The sequence below is a fragment of the Rhinoraja longicauda genome, chromosome 6 (assembly GCF_053455715.1).
Source record: "Rhinoraja longicauda isolate Sanriku21f chromosome 6, sRhiLon1.1, whole genome shotgun sequence".
Taxonomy (NCBI): domain Eukaryota; kingdom Metazoa; phylum Chordata; class Chondrichthyes; order Rajiformes; family Arhynchobatidae; genus Rhinoraja; species Rhinoraja longicauda.
In genome coordinates, this window is record NC_135958.1 from 69,766,961 (window position 1) to 69,787,317 (window position 20,357).

The following is a 20,357-nucleotide window of genomic DNA, read 5'->3' on the forward strand; positions in this document are numbered from 1 at the left end:
GACCTTCATTTTTCAATCAGAGGGATCAAATATGTACTCGTATCAACTGATCCCGAGCTAATAGTTTTCAACACTCGGGATCTCATTTACAGTTTTATTCTCTGTATATCCTGGAACTTAAAAGGCTATCCTGTGCAAACATAATTTCAATAAAGAAATAATTGCTCTGGTAATGTGACTTCGATGACAATGACATATCCTTGCATCAATGTTTATTCAGTATGAAGTTAGCACCTGATTTGCAAACCCTCTCCTCCATCAAATGACATTGTGGTGAAATATCCTGACTTGTGGAGTTCATGTTGCTGATGGGAATTGTTTGAAGCTTCACAACTCATTGTGGTCATCTCGGAACAATGCCTTCAGCCAGTGGAGCAATGCCTTAGTGCTATCGAGAGAGCAGCTAAAAGATCAGGAGTCACGAGTGTTTTATTGTTATACTAGACCAAGTGGACCCGTTGGGCCCAAAGCTCTCCTGCATTGGTGCAGCACCCTCTCCTCCCCCCTCCGCCCTCCTAGGGTGACACGGTGGCGCAGTGGTAGAGTTGCTGCCTTACAGCGAAAGCAGCGCCGGAGACTCGGGTTCGATCCTGACTACGGGCGCCGTCTGTACGGAGTTTGTACGTTCTCCCCGTGACCTGCGTGGGTTTTCTCCGAGATCTTCGGTTTCCTCCCACATTCCAAAGACGTACAGGTATGTAGGTTGATTGGCTGGGTAAAATGTAAAAATTGACCCTAGTGTGTGTAATAATAATAATAATAATAATGCATTACATTTATATAGCGCTTTTCATACACTCAAAGACGCTTTACAGGGATTTAAAGAACATAGGGAAGTGAATAAATAGATAAATAAGTAAACGAACAGAGAAAGGAGACAGAAGGTGAGGTGACCTTCAGTGGTTGAAGGCAGTACTGAACAGGTGAGACTTCAGTGATGTTTTGAATGTGGTGAGTGAGGAGGAGTCTTTGACGGTTTGGGGTAGTGAGTTCCATAGGGTGGGAGCAGCGATGGAGAAAGCCCTGTCCCCCCAGGATCTGAGTTTGGTCCGGAGGGGGGGGGATAGGAGATTGGCAGCAGCAGAGCGGAGGGTGCAGGTGGGAGTGTGCCTGTGGAGGAGGTCAGTCAGGTAGGATGGGGCCAGGTTATGGAGGGCTTTGTAGGTCATGAGGAGGATTTTGTACTGGATTCTCTGGGGGATGGGGAGCCAGTGGAGTTTGTAAAGGACGGGGGTGATATGGTCACGGATCGGGGTGTGGGTGAGTAGACGGGCAGCGGAGTTTTGAATGTATTGAAGTTTACTGATGATTTTTGAAGGTGCGCCATAGAGGAAGGAGGCTGTTGCAGTAGTCCAGACGGGAGGTGATGAAGGCGTGGATGAGGGTTTCTGCAGCTGTGGAGGAGAGGGATGGACGGAGACGGGCAATGTTTTTGAGGTGGAAGAAGGCTGTCTTTGTGATGTGTTTGATGTGTTTGTCGAAGGAGAGGGTTTGATCAAAGATGATTCCAAGATTCCGGATGTGAGGGGAGGTGGATACTGGGAGACCATCAATATTGAGGATGAAGTTTTGGGTGGATTTGGTGAGCGTTTTTGGACCAATGATGATGATTTCAGATTTGTTGCAGTTGAGTTTGAGGAAATTTGATTGAAGCCAAGATTTTATTTCAGTGATGCAGTTTGTCAGTGTAGAGTGTGTGGTGGTGGAGATTGACTTGGTGGAGATGAGGAGCTGGATATCATCGGCGAAGCAGTGGAAGTTGAGACCATGATGGCGGATTAATTGACCAAGTGTAGGATAGTGTTAGTGTGCGGGGATTGCTGGGCGGCGCGGACTCGGTGGGCCGAAGGGCCTGTTTCCGCGCTGTATCTAAAATCTTAAAAAAATTAAAAATCTCCCCCCTCCCCCTCCACTCCCCTCCCCCCGGGAACAAACAAACAAACAAACGAGAGTTTTAGTTTTAGATGTCCCTGATAGAACAATGAAATTCTTACTTGCAGCAGATCTCTGGTGCTGTAAGGCAGTACCTCTACCGCTGCGCCACCGTGCCACCTGAACTCAGAACACATCATGGGATTGAAGTCACTGCTGAGCTAACATCCAACAGAGAGAGGATTGGAGTTCATCCAACATGCTGTCAATGAAGCTGCAGTTTGCAGGGAATACACAGGCTGAAACTGATCTGCCTTTATACTTCAGCGCAAAGATAATTTAATACACACTTGGCTGACTTCAAAGGAAGAGTGCACTTTCCACACATCAACCGTGCTGAGTTCAGCTCGTGTCACTTTGTGTGGCAAGATCCTCGATAAGGAGCTGGTGCCTGTCGCAGTTCACGAGCGAATCCATGGTTAGACACACGGAGGACTGCCATCCTTTGATCAGTCCCCAGCCTGATCTTCCCTGCCTCTCCTGTCTCACACCTTGCTCTGTGGCCCTGACCAAGATTCGCAAAGCGTCATCTGGAATTTGCACACCATTGATCACCAGACTGCCTAAGTAGGAAAATAACTGCAGATGCTGGTACAAATCGAAGGTATCACAAAATGCTGGAGTAACTCAGCAGGTCAGGCAGCATCTAGGAGAGAGGGAATGGGTGACGTTTCGGTTTGAGACCCGGCTTCACAGCATTTTGTGATACCAGACTATTCCTGATTTCCAAACGGATCAAGGTCTGAGATCTGAGGGATAGAAGTGTGAAAACACTTTCAGGGACAGTTCCCAGATTCAGGGACAGTTTCTTCTCAGCTGTTATCAGGCCACTGAACCACTCTATCAACAACTCGAGAGCGGTCCTGACCTCCCATCTACCTCATTGGAGACCCTCGAACTACCGTTAATTGGACCTCACTGGACTTTATCTTGCCCTAAACATTATTCTCTTTGTCATGTATCTGTACGTTGTGGATGGCTCAAAAAAGTAATCATGTATTGTGTTTCCGCTAACTGGTTTGCTTGCAACAAATGCCTTTCGCTGTACCTCGGTACACGTGACAATAAACTAAACTTCAACAGCAACTAATACACACAGGAGCAGAAATGTCAGTGGATTTGAGGGCCTGTGCTTCAGTGAGAGGTTGAGCAGACTAGAACTTTATTCAAAGAACTTTATAGAGCACAGGAGGATGAGGGGTGATATAGAGGTGTGTAAGATCATGAATAATAGATAGAGTAAATGCATAGTCTTTTACCCAGAGCAGGGGAATCATGAACCAGAGGAAACAGGTTTAAGATGAGGGGAAAATTATTTAATAGGAACCTGAGGGGTAACTTTTTTTACACAAAGGGTGGTAAGTGTATGGAACGAGCTGCCCAGTACTATCACCTTTTTAAAAACATGGTCGGTGCGGACTCAGTGGTCCGAAGGGCCTGTTTCCGCACTGTATCTCTAAACTAAACTAAACCAAACTCCATGCCCCATTCACAAGTCTGGCACCAGGATGTGCTGCTTGGTGATTAATTTGCTAATTCGATATTAGAGCACTTATTGAAAGGAGCAAACAGATGTTCTGGTAGATTAATGCACCAGAAAAATGCTAGTTCAACGAATACTTAAAACTTACCACAGATTCTGAGCATTTATGAGCAGTTCAACAATCAGATGCAACGGGCTCAGTCAACATGCAGTCTGCAAAACGTGTAGAGCCTGAAGAAGGATCAATGTTCTCCAGAACTGCCGCTTGACCCACTGTAGTGGACCTGCTTGAATTACTCCAGTACTTTGTGTTTATTTTTGTAAACCAGCATCTGCAGTTTAGTTTTAGTTTAGTCTAGAGGTACAGTACGGAAAAAAGCCCTTCGGCCCTTCTCAATGTGGGACAGCCAGGAGGTCTGCTCCTCCCCTTTCTTTTGGCCAGGGAATGGGTCAGAGAAGAGTTGTAATCCACACTTAATGCTGAGCTAACTGGCTTTAGCTGGGATACCAGTTCATCTAATGAACTTCAGTTGAGGTCCACCTGGAGTAGAGAGGGAAAGAACGATAACCAAGGAATTACCGCCACATGAGTTCATGGGAGGTTAGATGAGATGTCATCTTTTTTTTAGTTTAGTTTAGAGATACAGCATGGAGACAGGCCCTTCGGCCCATCGAGTTCACACCGACCAGCGATCCCCGCACACTAACACTATCCTACACACACTAGGGAGGACAATTTACATTTATACCAAGCCAATGAACCTACATACCTGTACGTCTTTGGAGTGTGGGAGGAAAACCAAGATCTCGGTGAAAACCCACGCAGGTCAGGGGGAGAACGTACAAACTCCATACAGACCCCACCCGTGGTCGGGATCAAACCTGGCAGCAACTTTACCACAGCGCCACCGTGCCGCAATGTGTCTGCAATCAACCGTCATCTTGCTCGTAAATGTCCACAATCATCCAAAATTACACCGTGGGAGGTCATTCAGTCCATCGTTAGTTAAAAACAAACATTAGATTTATCCTTGCCACCCAACCTTTGGCCCATAACTAAACTACATCTTACATATCTTTAGAAAGGAGATGAGGAGGAATTTCTTTAGTCAGAGGGCGGTGAATCTGTGGAATTCATTGCCACCGATGTCTGTGGAGGCCAAGCCAATGGATATTTTTACATGGGAGATGAACAGATTCTTGATTAGAAAGAGTGTCAGGGGTTATGGGGCGAAGGCAGGTGAATGGGGTTGAGAGGGAAAGATAGATCAGCCATGACTGATTGGCGGAATAGACTTGATGGGCCGAATGGCCTAATTATGCTCCTAGAATTTATGAACATGAACAGCTGTCAAAGACTCCAGGGCCTAGCTTTCAGGTGAGAGGGACAAATTTAAAGGAGCACATTTTTTTACACTGGGAGTGATGGGTGTCTTGAATGTATTGCACTCTCTCTCCCCTCTCCCTCTCCCTTTCCCATTCTCCCTCTCTTTCTCTCATATCGCCCTCCCTCCCTCTCTCTCTCTCCCCCACTCTCTCCCACTCTCTCTCCCCTATTATCTCTCTCCCTCTCTCTCTCTCTCTCATTCCTCTCTCTCAACTTGGCAAAGGGCGGTGGTGCATTTCAGCCAAATGCGATAGTGGCGTTTCAGAGGCTTTTGCATAGGTATGGGGTGAAGGCAGGAGAATGGGGTTGAGTGGGAAAGATATGATCAGCCATGATCGAATGGCGGAGTAAACTTGATGGAACGAATGGCCTAATTCTGCTCCTTTAACTTATGAACCTCCAGTTTTGTTACCATTAATGGACTACTTACTGATTGCCCCCATAATTAGGTCCTAATGTGGTTGGGAGCTATAGATATCCACATATGAACCAGCACCCGCAAGAGGGCAGAAAAATGAAGCAGGAAGATAATAGGGGGCAAGGGAGAGGGACAAAGACACAAGCAGTAATCATCGGGGTGGCTCTAGGTTTAAAATTGTCTGAACAATGTGTGGGACGGGGACGATTGATGCAGTAAGAGTTAATGTCACAAACAGGGCCAACTACCCATGTCTGTAATATATGAACGTTTAACATTCTTGAACAGTATTTCGCCGTGAGCCAACCAGTCACCAGTGAGTCGAACACCCACTGAGGTTCATCCCCTTCCAAGCTGCAGATGTCTTCAGTCAGGTTCCCCACATGAAATGTAGTTGCGATGATCGGAGATGAGCTCCAAGCAAAAGCGTTTTTTGTTGCAAATCAGCACGTTTTCAGCCAAATGTGAATTTGAAGCGGAAATGGGAATGGGTTGCTTTTATATTCTCATTCTCTCTCTCTCTCTCTCTCTCTCTCTCTCTCTCTCTCTCTCTCTCTCTCTCTCTCTCTCTCTCTCTCTCTCTCTCTCTCTCTCTCTCTCTCTCTCTCTCTCTCTTCCTCCTCCCTCTCTTTCAGTCTCTCTCCCCTCTCCCTCTTGCTCCCTCCCTCCCTCCCTCCCTCTCCCTTTCCCATTCTCCCTCTCTTTCTCTCATTCCTCTATCTCTCTCTCATTCTCCCCCACTCTCTCCTTCCTATTCTCCCTCTCTCTCCCTCTCTCTCTCTCTCTCTATCTCTCTCTCCACTTGGCAAAGAGCAGTGGTGCATTTCAGCCAAATGTGAAATTAATGGAAATGGGACAGTTGCTTTTATATTCTCTCTCTCTCTCTCTCTCTCTCTCTCTCTCTCCTCCTCCCCCCCTCCCTCTCTCTCTCCTCCCCCCCCTCTCTCTCCTCACCCCCCCTCTCTCTCCTCCCCCTCCCCTCTCTCTCTCTCTCTCTCTCGCGTTGGGCGGTGGTGTAGACAGATGTCTCTGCTTGAATCCCTGGCAGCCTCAGTACCAGCCGTGAAGCGGAGAGCTTTGGCTCTCCAGGGAGCTGAACTAATACTTACAGAGACAAGCTGCAAGAGGCAGATAGAGAGAGAGCACGGCTGAGAGACGGGTTGAACATTCCCACAGGGCCGCCCAGTGGGTGTGTGGTGGTGGGGCCTTCAGGCATTCTGATCACGCTGCGATGTTTGACAAGGACTAATGAACACTGACACAGAGGGGGTTATGCAATATTTATACAGTGCCTGAGAGACATGGTGGTGCTGAGGACCCAGCCCCTGCTGTGGTCCAGTTATAGATCCTTCACATCATCTCCATTAATTCTTCAGAAAATGCAATCAGCAGGAGCTGCAACTCTGGTCAGTGGAGACAGGAATTTAACCCATTCTCCACAGCCAACAATGGACCATTGTGGGCTCCACCTTTCCTTGTTCATCGTTGCTGGCTTTGATTTGTCCTTTCATTCATCTGGTCTATGTTCATTTTCATGTCTCTCATTTCCCTCTCCCCAGTCTGAAGAAAGGTCTCGAATCAAAACATCACCTGTTCCTTTTCTCCAGAGACCCGCGGAGTTACTCCAGCTTTTTGTGTCTACCTTCAACCTAACCCCTTGTCTGATCGAATCCAATGTCCAACTTTGAGATTGTACTTTGTACAGCAAGCTAATTGTGTTATAGTTACCAAACCATTGTGGGCTCCACCTTTCCTTGTTCACCTCTCGACCCATCCACCCACCTTCGACCCATACCAGTTTGCCTACAGAGCAAATAGGTCTACAGGGGATGCCATCGACACTGCTCTTCACACTGCACTGACCCACCTTGAACACCAGGGGAGCTATGTGAGGATGCTCTTCCTCGACTTCAGCTCTGCCTTTAACACGGTCATCCCGAGCAGACTGGTCACCAAACTTTCTGACCTTGGATTTTCCCAAACCATCTGCCAATGGATCAAGGACTTCCTGACCAACCGCCCCCAGACCGTCAAAATAGGCACTCACCTCTCCTCCACCATTACACTGAGCACCGGCTCACCACAGGGCTGTGTGTTGAGCCCCATCCTTTACTCCCTCTACACTCACGACTGCGCCCCCACCCATCCCACCAACACCATCATCAAGTTCGCGGATGACACGACTGTGGTTGGACTCATCTCAGGAGGAGATGAGACAGCCTACAGGGATGAAATCCAAAGGCTGGCAGCATGGTGTTCAGTGAACAATCTTGACCTGAACTCCTCCAAAACAAAGGAACTTATAATAGACTTCAGGAAAACCAGTGCAGAATACGACCCACTCTACATCAATGGGGTTTGTGTGGAAAGGGTACCCCTTTCAGGTTCCTGGGTACGCACATCGCAGAGGATCTTACCTGGTCTACCAACACCATCACCACAGTGAAGAAGGCACAGCAGAGGCTCCACTTCCTGCAAGACCAACCTGCAGGAGAAGCTCATGATGTCCTTCTATCGCTGCTCCATCGAGAGTATGCTGGCATACTATATAACCACATGGTATGCCAGCTGCTCAGAAAAGGACAGGAAGGCCCTTCAGAGGGTCATCACGACGGCCCAGAAGATCATCGGCTGCTCACTGCCCTCCCTGGAGCACCTGTTCAGCCTACGCTGCCTCAGTAGAGCAGGCAAAATAATAAAAGATCCATCCCACCCCGGCCACCGTCTGTTTGTTCATCTGCCCTCTGGTCGACGTTTCAGGTCGATCAAATCCCGAACAAACAGACTTAAGAACAGTTTTTACCCCAGGGCCATACGAGAACTGAACACTACCTTCTGCACTAGGCAACACTGTTAAAACTTTTGTACTTAATATAATTGTATTTATTTGTTTTTGCATTTATTGCATATATGTTTTTACGCACCGTCAGGATTGGCTATTTTTTAATTTTGTTGTACTCGTTGCAATGACAATAAATGAATATTATTATTATTATTATTATTATTAATTAAATCGAGGACATAGATTTAAGGTGAAGGGGGATTTAATAGGTCGTAAGGGGTGACCTTTTTCACACAAAGGGTGGCGGGTGTGTGGAATGGCCTGCTGGAGGAGGTAGTTGAGGCTTGTACCTCCGCATCGTTTAAGAAATATTTAGACAGGTACAAGGATAGGATAGGTTTAGAGGAATTTGGCCTAAACGCAGGCAGGTGGGACTAGGATAGATGGGATATGTTGATTGGTGTGGGCAAGTAGGGCCGAAGGGCCTGTTTCCCCACTGTAAGACTCTATCACATTGGTTTCTTCAAGATTCCAGCATCTGCAGTTCCTTGTGTCTACGCTTAACACCTTCAGTGGCTCTGTGAGTTCCTTGTTGCCCTCTGAATACACAGTTGGCATAGACTCCATTTTCTCTAACAGTTTAACACGGTGGCACAGTGGTAGAGTTGCTGCCTTACAGCGCCAGAGACCCGGGTTCAATCCTGACCACGGGTGCTCTCTGCAAGGAGTTTGTACGTTCCCCCCGGAACCCGCACGGGTTTCCCCCGGGATCTCTGGTTCCCTCCCACACTCCCACACTCCCACACTCCAGAGACGTACAGGTTTGTAAGTTAATTGGCTTGCTACAATTGTAAATTGTCCCCAGTGTGTGTAGGATAGTGTTAGTGTGCGGGGATCGCTGACCGGCACGGAATCGGTGGGCCGAAGGGCCTGTTTCCGTGCTGTATCTCTAAACTAAAATAAACTAACACATACCTAAATGCAGTAGGAGATGCAGATGGTGGATGGAGGGGTTTGGGGGGGGGGGGGAGATAGGATTGGGGGGGCAGGAGAAATGTGTGGGAGTTTGGGGCTCTTGGTGGGTGATGTTTAATCGAATCATCACACTGTAAGTGCGAGGGCCGATTGATGCATGAAAGGTGGCTGACAGCTTGTCAATATTCACCGTGCCCAGCACTCAGGCCACACGGTTAAGGAGGCTGTGGGCTTGCACAAAAAAAGACTTCGAATAATTTAAAGAGCCATTGATCAGGCGCAGCTTATCGCAGCTCGACACAAACAGCTGGAGTAACTCAGCGGGACAGGCAGCATCTCTGGAGAGAAGGGATGGGTGGCATTTCAGGATCTCGACCCAAAACGTCACCCATTCCTTCTCTCCAGAGATGCTGCCTGGCCCGCTGAGTTACTCCAGCATTTTGTGTCTACCTTTGATCTAAACCAGCATCTGCAGTTCCTTCCTACACAAGAGACAGAGGGAGTTTGTTAACCAGGGCTGTGATTTGAGGTGCACCTGGAAGGCAGTTGTACAAGAGCATCCCTGCTGCTGTGTGTGCACTAGTACACCTTGTCTCACATACAACAGGATAATGCCTAAGATAGACACAGAGTGCTGGAGTTAACTCAGCGGGTCAGGCAGCATCTCTGGAGAACAATGCTCAGTGAAGTTTCTGGTCGGGTCTCTGCTTCACACAGTTGTCCTTAAGTGGACAATTGTTGTTCAGTTGGACCCCATTGATGTCCTTAAGACTCCTGTGTGAAGAAGGGTCCCGACCTGAAACGTCACTCCACCACACCCTGCCCACCCCACACCCTCCCCTCCCCTCCCACACCCTCCCCCCTGCCCACACCCCCCCCCCCTGCCCACACCCTCCCCCCCCCCCACACCCTCCCCCCCCCACACCCTCCCCCCCCCCCCCACACCCTCCCCCCCCCCCCCACACCCCCCCCCCCCCCCCCCCACCGCCCACACCCCCACACCCCACGTGCACAGCTCCCCAAGTGGCTGCAGGGATAAGTACATTCCCTGACAATTTAGTTTTGTTTAATTTAGAGATGCAGCACGGTAACAGGCTCTTCGGCCCACTGAGCCCGTGCTGACCAGCATTCCCTGCACGCTAACACGATCCTACACACATGAGGGACAATTTACATTTAAACCAAGCCAATTAACCTTCCAACCTGTACGTCTTTGGAGTGTGGGAGGAAACCAAAGATCTCAGAGAAAACCCCCACACAGGTCTCGGGGAGAACGTACTAACTCTGTACAGACAGCACCCGTGGTCAGGATCGAACCCGGGTCTCTGGTGCTGCGAGGCAGTAACTCTACCGCTGTGCCACCCCAGATCAGAGAGGTAGACCATGAGAAAAAGGAGCAGAATTATGTCATTCGGCCCATTGAGTCTACTCCACCATTCGATCATGGCTCATCTATTTTTCTCTCTCAACCCCATTCTCCTGCTTTCTCCCCTTAACCTTTGGCGTCCTTACTAATCAAGAACCTTTCAATCTTCGCTTTAAAAAGACCCAATGATTTGGCCTCCACAGACGTCTGTGGCAACGAATTCCACAGATTTACCACCCTCTGGCTAAAGGAGTTCCTTATCATCTCCATTCTAAAGGTACGTCCTTTTATTCTGAGGCTGTGCCCTCTGGTCCGAGACTCTCTCACTAGTGGAAACATCCTATCCACATCCACTTAATCTTGTGGACACAATGAACTGCAGATGCTGGTTTATAAAAAAACAATACAAAGTACTGGAGTAACTCAGTGGGTCAGGCAGCATCTGTGCAGAAGTTGGATAGGCAACGTTTCGGGTCTGGTCTCTTCAGACTGGATAGGTGACGTTTAAGAATAAGGGGTAGGCCCTTTAGAATGGCGATGAGGAAAATCTGTTTCACCCGGAGAGTTGTGAATCTGTGGAATTCTCTGCCTCAGAGGGCAATGGAGGCCGATTCTCTGGATGCTTTCAAGAGAGAGTTAGATAGAGCTCTTAAAGATAGCAGAGTCAAGGGATATGGGGAGAAGGCAGGAATGGGATACCGATTGTGGATGGTCAGCCATGATCACGGTGAATGGCCGTGCGGACTTGAAGGGCCGAATGGCCTCCTCCTGCACCTATTGTCCTTTGTCTATTGTCTCGGGCCGGGACCGTTCTGGTCCAGACCAGAAACATCATCTGTTCACGTTCCCCAGAGGAGTTGCTGCCTTATAGAGACCCGGGTTCGATTCTGACTACAGGTGCTGTCTGTATGGAGTTTGCACGTTCTCCCCGTGACCCGCGTGGGTTTTCTCCGAGATCTTCAGTTTCCTCCCACACTCCAAATGTGTACAGGTTTGTGCGTTAATTGGCTTGGTTCAAACGTAAAATTGTCCTTTGTGTGAGTTGGATAGTGTTAATGCGTGGGGATCGCTGGTCGGTGCGGACATGGTGGGCGGAAAGGCCTGTTTCTGTACTGTATCTCAAATGTAATTTTTTTTTTTTTTAAATCTGCATACCTGTTGGAATTGTGCACCTGTTGGAACTGTAGCATTGCAGAAATCATTATTCAGTGCAATAGAAAGACATACCTCTGGGATGCCTGTTCCAAAGCACTTTACAGCCAAGCAATTGTAAACGCTGCTGCAATGAAGGAAACACACCTGCCAATTTGTTCACAGCATGCTCCCAGAAAACAGAGATGTGTTGATGACAAGATAATAGATTTTCAGAAGAGTTAATTGAGCAATAAATATTGGCAGCAAAGGAGAAAGGTGAAAGAAACTAGAAGGAAAAACTCGTAGACTAATGGTAAGGAAATTGGAGGCAGGAGTGAAACAGAAGAACACTTCAAAACATATTTTTTAAGTAATTAGGATAAGGGAACCCATTGAATCTGAAACCAATTGAATCCAAAAGAGCCTCAGATATAAGAGCTCCTTCAGAGGCAGAGGTAGATTTTTGTTTAAATTTCAAAAATATTTATTCAGAATAAAAAATATATAATAAACAAAAACTGTCCAAAAACATGACATGCAACTCTATAACATACGTTATAGCATAGTAGCACAGCGGTAAAGTTGCTGCCTTACAGCACCAGAGACCTGACTATGCTATTGAGTTTGTACTCCAATTTGTACGTTAATTGGTTTCTGTGAATTGCCGCCAGTGCATAGGATGGAACAAGTGCACGCGTGATAGCTGGTCATTGGCGGACCGTTTAAGGTGAGGTGGGGGGGGGGGGAGGGGAAGACTTAATAGGAACCTGATGGGTAACCTTTTCATACAAAGGGTGATGGGTGTATGGAACGTGCTGTCGGAGGAGGTAGTTGAGGCAGGTACTATCGCAAAGTTTAAGAAACATTTGAACAGGTACACGGATAGGACAGTTTTAGAGGGATATGGAGCAAACACGTGCAGGTGGGATTAGTGTAGATGGGACATATTGGTCGGCGTGGGGAAGTTGGAATGAAGGGCCCGTTTCCATGGTGTATGACTCTATGACTTGCGGTACAGCAGATGTCCAGGATCAGAGGCAAACTGCAAACAAAAGCTGTAATCACAGGTGTGGCTTTCCACCTCACAAGATGCCTAGTGGGGGCATAATCACTGCTTCATGACGATTGAAAACTCAGTCCATTTTTTGTATGTAGGAACCTGAGATCCATCCTTTTTCTATCATCTCCCATCTATATTCTATCACAGTTGTAAACAGGTGGATTTTTGCCAATGGGCCTTTTTTTTTGATGAATGAGTTGACCAACTATCTGGTCAAGAGTGAAAAGTCAGAGTGTTTTATTGTCATATGTCCCGAAACAGAACAGTAAAATTCTTACTTGCAGCAGCACAACAGATATGTACACATAGTACTCTGTAAAACCCATAATAAACAAAACAAAAGTGGTGTGTATATATATATATATATATATATATATACAGACAACTAAATAGATGGAGATTGACAGGGGTTACGAGGAGAAGGCAGGGGAATGGGGTTGAAAGGGAAAGATAGATCAGCCATGAATGAAAGCAGAGTAGACTTGATGGGCCAAATGGCCTAATTATGCTCCTAGAACTTATGAACTTGTGAACAATAATAGTTCAAAAAGTTCATTAGTGATAGGAGCAGAATTAGACCATTTAGAACAGAGATGAGGAAAAACCTTTTTCAGTCAGAGAGTTGTGAATCTGTGGAATTCTCTGCCTCAGAGGGCAGTGGAGGCCAATTCTCTGAATACATTCAAGAGAGAGCTAGATAGAGCTCTTAAGGATAGCGGAGTCAGGGGGTATGGGGAGAAAGCAGGAACGGGGTACTGATTGAGAATGATCAGCCATGATCACATTGAATGGCGGTGCTGGCTCGAAGGGCCGAATGGCCTACTCCTGCACCTATTGTCTATTGTCTATTGTCTATTGTCTTTAAAAAGAATGTCTATATAGTTCAGCGCCTATTTGGAGGTTGTAGTGTTTAATAGCCTGATGGTTACAGGGAAAAAGCTGCTCCTGAACCTGGAGGTTACCTTCCAGGCTCCTGAACCTTCTTCCTGATGGCAGGAGTGAAATGAGAGCGTGGCCAGGGTTGTGTGCATCTCTGATGATGCTAGCTGTCTTTTTGATACAGCAACTTTTGTAGATCTCTTCAATAGAAGGGATCTAGGATAAAACAGGAGAGAATGTTTGTGCAAAGTCACAGCGCCATCTACTGGCATGATTGTTGTTGCAGCAGCAAGGAAGGATATTGGGTCCACTCGGTTTCTATGAAGGTTCGGTCATCATTTGCTCAGTGTGATTCCTGGTCATTAGACATTGATTTGATACAATCAATGTTAGCTGGAACAAAAGATAACAAAGAAGTTAACCAGGGCAGTAACCTGGTTGTTGATCACTTCCTCAAGCATGTTCGAATGTTCGTGTTCATAAGTTCATTAGTGATAGGAGCAGAAAAATTAGATCATTCGGCCCATCAAGTCTCCCCCGCCATTCAATCATGGCTGATCTATCTTTCCCTCTTTTCCCCATTCTCCTGCCTTCTCCCCATAACCCCTGACACCCGTACTTATCAACAATCTATCTATCAATCTCTGCCTTAAATATATAAAAATAATAGAGCATTTAAATATATTTCTTAAATAAAATTGAAATCATTCAAACTTTATTAGAAGATTGGGGCAGCTGGTAGAGCTGCTGCCTCACAGCACAGAGACCCGGGTTAGATCCCGACCTCGGGTGCTGGAGTAACTCAGCAGTCAGGCAGCATCTCTGGAGAAAAAGGATGGTTGACGTTTCAGGTCGGGACCCTTCTTCAGACTGAAAGTAGAGGGGTGGGGGAAACTAAATTTACCCCAGACAAGTTTAAGCACGCACATTGCTCGGCTCATCACAGCTGGTGGTACATTTAAAACATTGAGTTCATTAAGACAGACTTCTAACTTTCCCTCTTTTTTCTTCCTCTCCCAACTCCAGTGAGTATTACAGCACAACTCTACCCCCCTCCAGGTTCCGACAAAGGTTAGTAACTTGAAAACAAACCGGCTTCTCTCTGTGACTGCGTGGGTTTTCTCCGGGTATCCTTCCTCATTCCAAAGAATAGGAGAATTGCCTTCAGTAAAATTGTAAATTGTCCCTAGTGTGTAGGATAGTGTTAGTGTGCGGGGCAATCGCTAGTTGGCACAGACTCGGTGTGCTGAAGGGCACTGTTTCTGTCCTGCTTCTCTAAAGTCTCCAGTCTCCAGACTGCTGGGGGGGGGGGGGGGGTTGGGAAGGCGTTTGAGTCAAGAACAAATTACAATTACATAATCCAAATTGACAAAGTAAAACTGACAAAGTAAAACTGAGGGAGTACTGCACTGTTCATGAAACCCTGAACTAGTCTGCTTTCGCATGTAGAATAGAGACTATCTCATGGCACCCTGTTAAAAAGTGGGAGAGCCATCCCTAATGATGTGATTAATAATTATTTCTCACTCTGCAAAATATCTTCATCGCATTCTTTTTCAGTCAGAGAGTTGTAAATCTGTGGAATTCTCTGCCTCAGAAGGCAGTGGAGGCCAATTCTCTGAATGCATTCACGAGAGAGCTAGATAGAGCTCTTAAGGATAGCGGAGTCAGGAGGTATGGGGAGAAGGCAGGAACGGGGTACTGATTGAGAATGATCAGCCATGATCACATTGAATGGTGGTGCTGGCTCGAAGGGCCGAATGGCCTACTCCTGCACCTATTGTCTATTGTCATTGGTACATGTGTTTGCTGTGCACAAAATCCCAGTCACATTTCCCCTACATTACAATGGTGATTAGGCAACAAATTGGTCTGGGATGTTGTGAAAGGTCAGATAGAAGATACAGAAGCTTGAGAGGGCGCACCACCAGACTCTGGAACAGCATCGTCCCCTCTGTTATCACACTTCTGAATGGTCCGTCCAGATGATAAGGTACAGTCAATCCACTTCTACCTCATTGCGGACATTGGACTTTGTCTCTGGAACTGTTGTGCTCCAGTGCTGAGACCTATATTCTGCATTCTGTATCTTTCCCTTTGCTCTACCTATTGTACTTGAGTTTGGCTTGATTGTATTTATGTGTAGTATGAAATAATTTTGGTTGGATAGCATGCTTTTCACTGTACCCCGGTACACATGGCTAGAGTAAACCTAAACCTAATTTTAGGAATGCAATGTACTTAATAGTCATTTCTATATTAACCGCAACTGGACCAAATGGGCTGTTGGCCAGAACAACAACTTCCCAAGATCTCGTCTGTGCTGCTCTGAAAACACTATTGTTACAGAAGTCCACTATATTTACTTCCGATCTGCTTTCCTCACAAGCGACAAAAAGAACATAGTAAACAGGAAGTGGAGTACTTTGCAGGTCGTGCTCATAGAACAGAACCAGAACAGGAAACTTTTGCCACTATCCTTCAGAGAACTCATTTTATGAACCCCGTGGTCTTATTTTGACCAATTAAACAAATGCATTTATCCATCAGAATAAAAGGACATACCGTTAGAAAGGAGACGAGTAGGAAGTTATTTAGTCGTAGAGTGGTGAATCTGTGCAACTCGTTGCCACAGATGGCTGTGGCCAAGTCAATGGATATTTTTAAGATGAAGGTATTTATTCACAAAATGCTGGAGTAACTGGACTCTTGACCCGAAACGCTGCCCATTCCTTCTCTGCTGAGATGCTGCCTGACCTGCTGAGTTACTCCAGCATTTTGTGAATAAATACCTTCGATTTGTACCAGCATCTGCAGTTATTTTCTTACACTTTTTAAGATGAAGATTGATAGATTCTTGATTAGTACGGGTGTCAGGGGTTATGGGGAGAAGGCAGGAGAATGGGGTTGAGAGGGAAAGATAGATCAGCCATGATGGAATGGTGAAGTAGACTTGATGGGCCGAATGGCCTAATCCTGCTCCTATAACTTATGGACATGAATTTATTACAGTAATATTCTGCATATATTCCCAGAGTATTATATTATCAGTGCATCCAATAATTTGCACTACGCCCCATCCTTTAATAAGGAAATCAATGATTTGTTGACCTGAATTTTTTGAGATCATGTGGTCACCGCCAATTCTCACGATTCCAAGACATCCCCTTTTACACACAACTGTATTATACTAATACCTATAGCTATACAGTGCTCCCCATTTGATATCTCAGAGCATTTCACAAAGACAGCAGTGAATCAAATTTAGGAAGAGACTAACAACTAAAAGGCAATTAGCAGGAAAATTTGCAAAGCAGTGCAAGGCACAGACAAAAATCGATGGGGCAGGAAATCGACAACGAAAAGCTTTCTCTGATTAGATTCCCATCAATGTGTGTAGGATACATTGCACCCCTTAATTCTAATATGAAATATTTCACATTTCACGTTAAATTTTCGGTTATTCAGAGAAAATTTATTCCTTTTGGTTTCCCTACCACATTTATTGTACAGAACTGAATTCCCTAGTACTGTGTCTTAAGATTTAAAAAAAAGATTGCCTATTAATTCAAATGGGTTCTGACAGTCTGCTTATATTTACAAGGATGTTGCCAGGACGAGAGGGCCTGAGCTATTGGGAGAGGTTGAGCAGGCTAGGACTTTATTCCTTGGAGCACAGGAGGATGAGGGGTGATCTTATAAAGGTGTATAAGATCATGAGAGGAATAGATAGGGTAAATGCACAGAGTCTTTTACCCAGAGTAGGGGAATCAAGAACCAAAGGACCTAGGGTTAAGGTGAGGGGGGGGGGGGGGGGGGAGATTAAATAGGAACCTGAGAGGCCATTTTTTCCACTAAAGGTGGTGGGTATATGGAACGAGCTGCCAGAGGATGTCATTGAGGCAGGTATTATCACCATGTTTAAAAAACATTTGGACAAGTACATGGATAGGATAGGGTAAGGATAAGGGCCAAATGCAGGCAGGTGGGACTAGTATAGAAGGGGCATGTTGGTCGGTGTGGGCAAGTTGGGCAAAAATACCGGATTCCATGCTGTATAACTCTGACAATGCTTTTTCAATCATCTACTCAAGTTATGATTGGATTAAAAAAATGTCAAGAACTCTTGATGCAGCAAGACTAATACAACATCTTTTTTTTTTAAAACAGAATGAGGAATATTGATGGTTTGGATTGATAGTTCTTGTACATGTTGACAGAGGGACATGCTTTGACTTGCATTAGACTCGATGTTTTATGGGAAAGAGATGACTTTGTGTTTCGTAGCCTTCAACCAGTCTGCTGCCTGGAGGGGGCGCTGCCGTGCAGCAGCAGCCTCAGCATTAGACAGGTTATAGAAACTGGGAGAAGCCTCAATGAGACTTTACTGCAAGATGGGGCCTATTCCAGTCCAGAGGCACACCCCCATGTTGTCAATTCTGTCAAAGGAATGCTAGAAAAAGATAAAGCTAAATGTTAGATGGAGCTCTTAAGGATAGCGGAGTCAGGGGGTATGGGGAGAAGGCAGGAACGGGGTACTGATTGAGAATGATCAGCCATGATCACATTGAATGGCGGTGCTGGCTCGAAGGGCCGAATGGCCTCCTCCTGCACCTATTGTCTATTGTCTAAAAAGAACCAGACCGAGAAATGTTGATGGTTTGGATTGATAGTTCTCGTATACTTTGGCAGATGCAATTGAGTCTGAAGAAGGGTCCTGACCTGAAGCATCACCTATCCATGATCTCGAGATGCCGCCTGACCCGCTGAATCACTCCAGCACTTTGTGTCATTTTGTGTGAACCAGCATCTAGTTTCTTGTTTCCTCTTTTTTCGAGAAAATACTAGTCATTTTCTTCTCAATACAATTAAAGATAAATATTTGTTTCAACCAGACCTCTACACAAGGCTACCCATTCACCCTGTTTCAATGTGTCCCTTCTTAAAAATTGTACAAACTCTCGAGCCAGTTATTTGTTAAATAATTCCAGTTTATATGTGCAAAGTACTGAAGAATTCCTGAATAGCAGCCCCAAGATGACATTATATCTGCTTGAATCTCCATCCAGTTTCTGGTGAAAATTCATAATCTACATTAATATTTTAGTTATGTAGGAAAATAACTGCAGATGCTGGTTCAAATCGAAGGTATCACAAAATGCTGGAGTAACTCAGCGGGTCAGGCAGCATCTCAGGAGAGAAGGAATGGGTGACGTTTCGGGTCAAGACCCTTCTTCAGACTGATGTCAGGGGAGGGGGCGGGACAAAGATAGGATGTAGTGGGAGACAGGAAGGCAGTGGGAGAACTGGGAAGGGGGAGGGGAAAGGGAGGGACAGAGAAACTATCTGAAGTTAAGCTATTTTAGTTAGTCACCATTTTGAATATTTTAGCTAGTCACCATTCTGTGTAAAAACACTTGCCCCTTGAGACTTTCCCCCTCTCACCTTAAAGATGTGGTCTTTAATCCTTCACATTGCCACCCTGGGGAAAAAGGTTCTGAATGTCTATCCTATCTATGCCTCTGGTAATGTTATATACACTTCTATCCAGTCTCCCATCAACCTCCGACTTCTTGAGAAAACAATCCGAGTTTGTCCCTTTATTTCTCATGATGGACAATACCTCTTGACAGCACCATTTGCAGCAAGTTTCCGTTTTCTGGTCTACACTGGTGACTAATTGGCGACTATGTGTGATTTGCTATTTAATGGTGAGCCCCAAGATGTTGATACTGAGGAAGTAGAGGTTTTTCTGCTAAGTTTCAAGGCAGGAATCACAAGATTCTCTCTGGTTGGATACTGTGTAGATCCTCAATTATTACGGGTGTGAAGGGTTATTGGGAGAAGAGGAGAAAGGGGTTGAGAGGGACAGATAGATCATCCATGATCGAATGGTGTAGACGTGATGGGCTGAATGGCCTAATTCTGCTTCTAGAACTTATACTTGTTACAGTAAAAACAAAATCACATCACACAGTTTTGTCAACACCAATCAGAAATTTATTTGCTATTTCTAATTTCCACATTTTCAAAAAGATCTCAGCATCTCTGTCAAGTTAGAACTAGTTTGCTGCAGTCAGATGCTTCTGACACTTCACTGGGGCAACATTAGACCACTGTGGAATCGGCCCTAATGCGAGTTCTTGTTCCTCTGGTCATGGGGCTGGTATGAAGACTACAAGATGCTATTAGCTATCGGACCCCAGTTTCTTGTTAACCAGCACTGATATTCTCGTGGGTTTAAACAGACACCCAACAGACACTGAAATGCCTCGATGCACTTTCTGTAAAGAATTGGGGCGGCACGGTAGCATGTCAGTAGAGTTGCTGCCTCACAGCGCCAGACCCGAGTTCCATTCCAACTACGGGTGTTGTCTGTCCATTCTCCCTGACATTGTGTGGGTTTTCTCTGGGTGCTCCGGTTTCCTCCAACGTCCCCAAGACGTACAGGCTTGTAGGTTAATTGGCTTCTGCAAGTCGTCCCTAGTGTGTAGGTGGAGACCGCTGGTCGGCACAGACTCGGTTGGCCGAGAGGCCCATTGCCATGCTGTATCTCTAAAAGTAAAAAATAAATAAAATTCTTGAATCTATTTACGCTGTTTATGCATTTGGAATGTTTGTTGGATAAACAGCAGCACCCTAGCCTCTGAGGCAGAAGGGCATGAGAGCGAGGTGCAAGCCACGGCCTACAGCAAGACTTCCATGCAGTGCCATACCCCCCGGATTAACAGTCCTCAAATGAAGCCGACCCTTTTAGCCATGTTCCCTCTCCTAAAACAATGCCCTAGTTCTGTTCAAACAACATGCGACTTCCCTGATGTCCCAGCCAATACATGTCCCTGAAACAATCCTGCCTACAAAGTTCAACTGGAGTGATTTATCACAATGCTGTGACACTTTGATGTGGACATTGCATTGTAAAAGCAACTTGCTTTTATAGA

At 45.9% G+C, this 20,357-nt stretch overlaps 1 protein-coding gene across 2 annotated transcripts in view; it reads right to left on the reverse strand.

Annotated features, from left to right (window-relative positions):
* Positions 1-19,326: 19,326 nt before the first annotated feature.
* faap100 (FA core complex associated protein 100) overlaps positions 19,327-20,357 on the reverse strand; it is a 29,678-nt gene continuing 28,647 nt past the window's right edge. Inside the window, exon 9 of one of the 2 annotated variants that reach the window (XM_078401276.1) lies at positions 19,327-19,971. The gene's annotated coding sequence lies outside the window, so the exon portion shown is untranslated. The remainder of the gene's footprint in view (positions 19,972-20,357) is intronic. The other variant, XM_078401275.1, reaches the window with a different exon arrangement.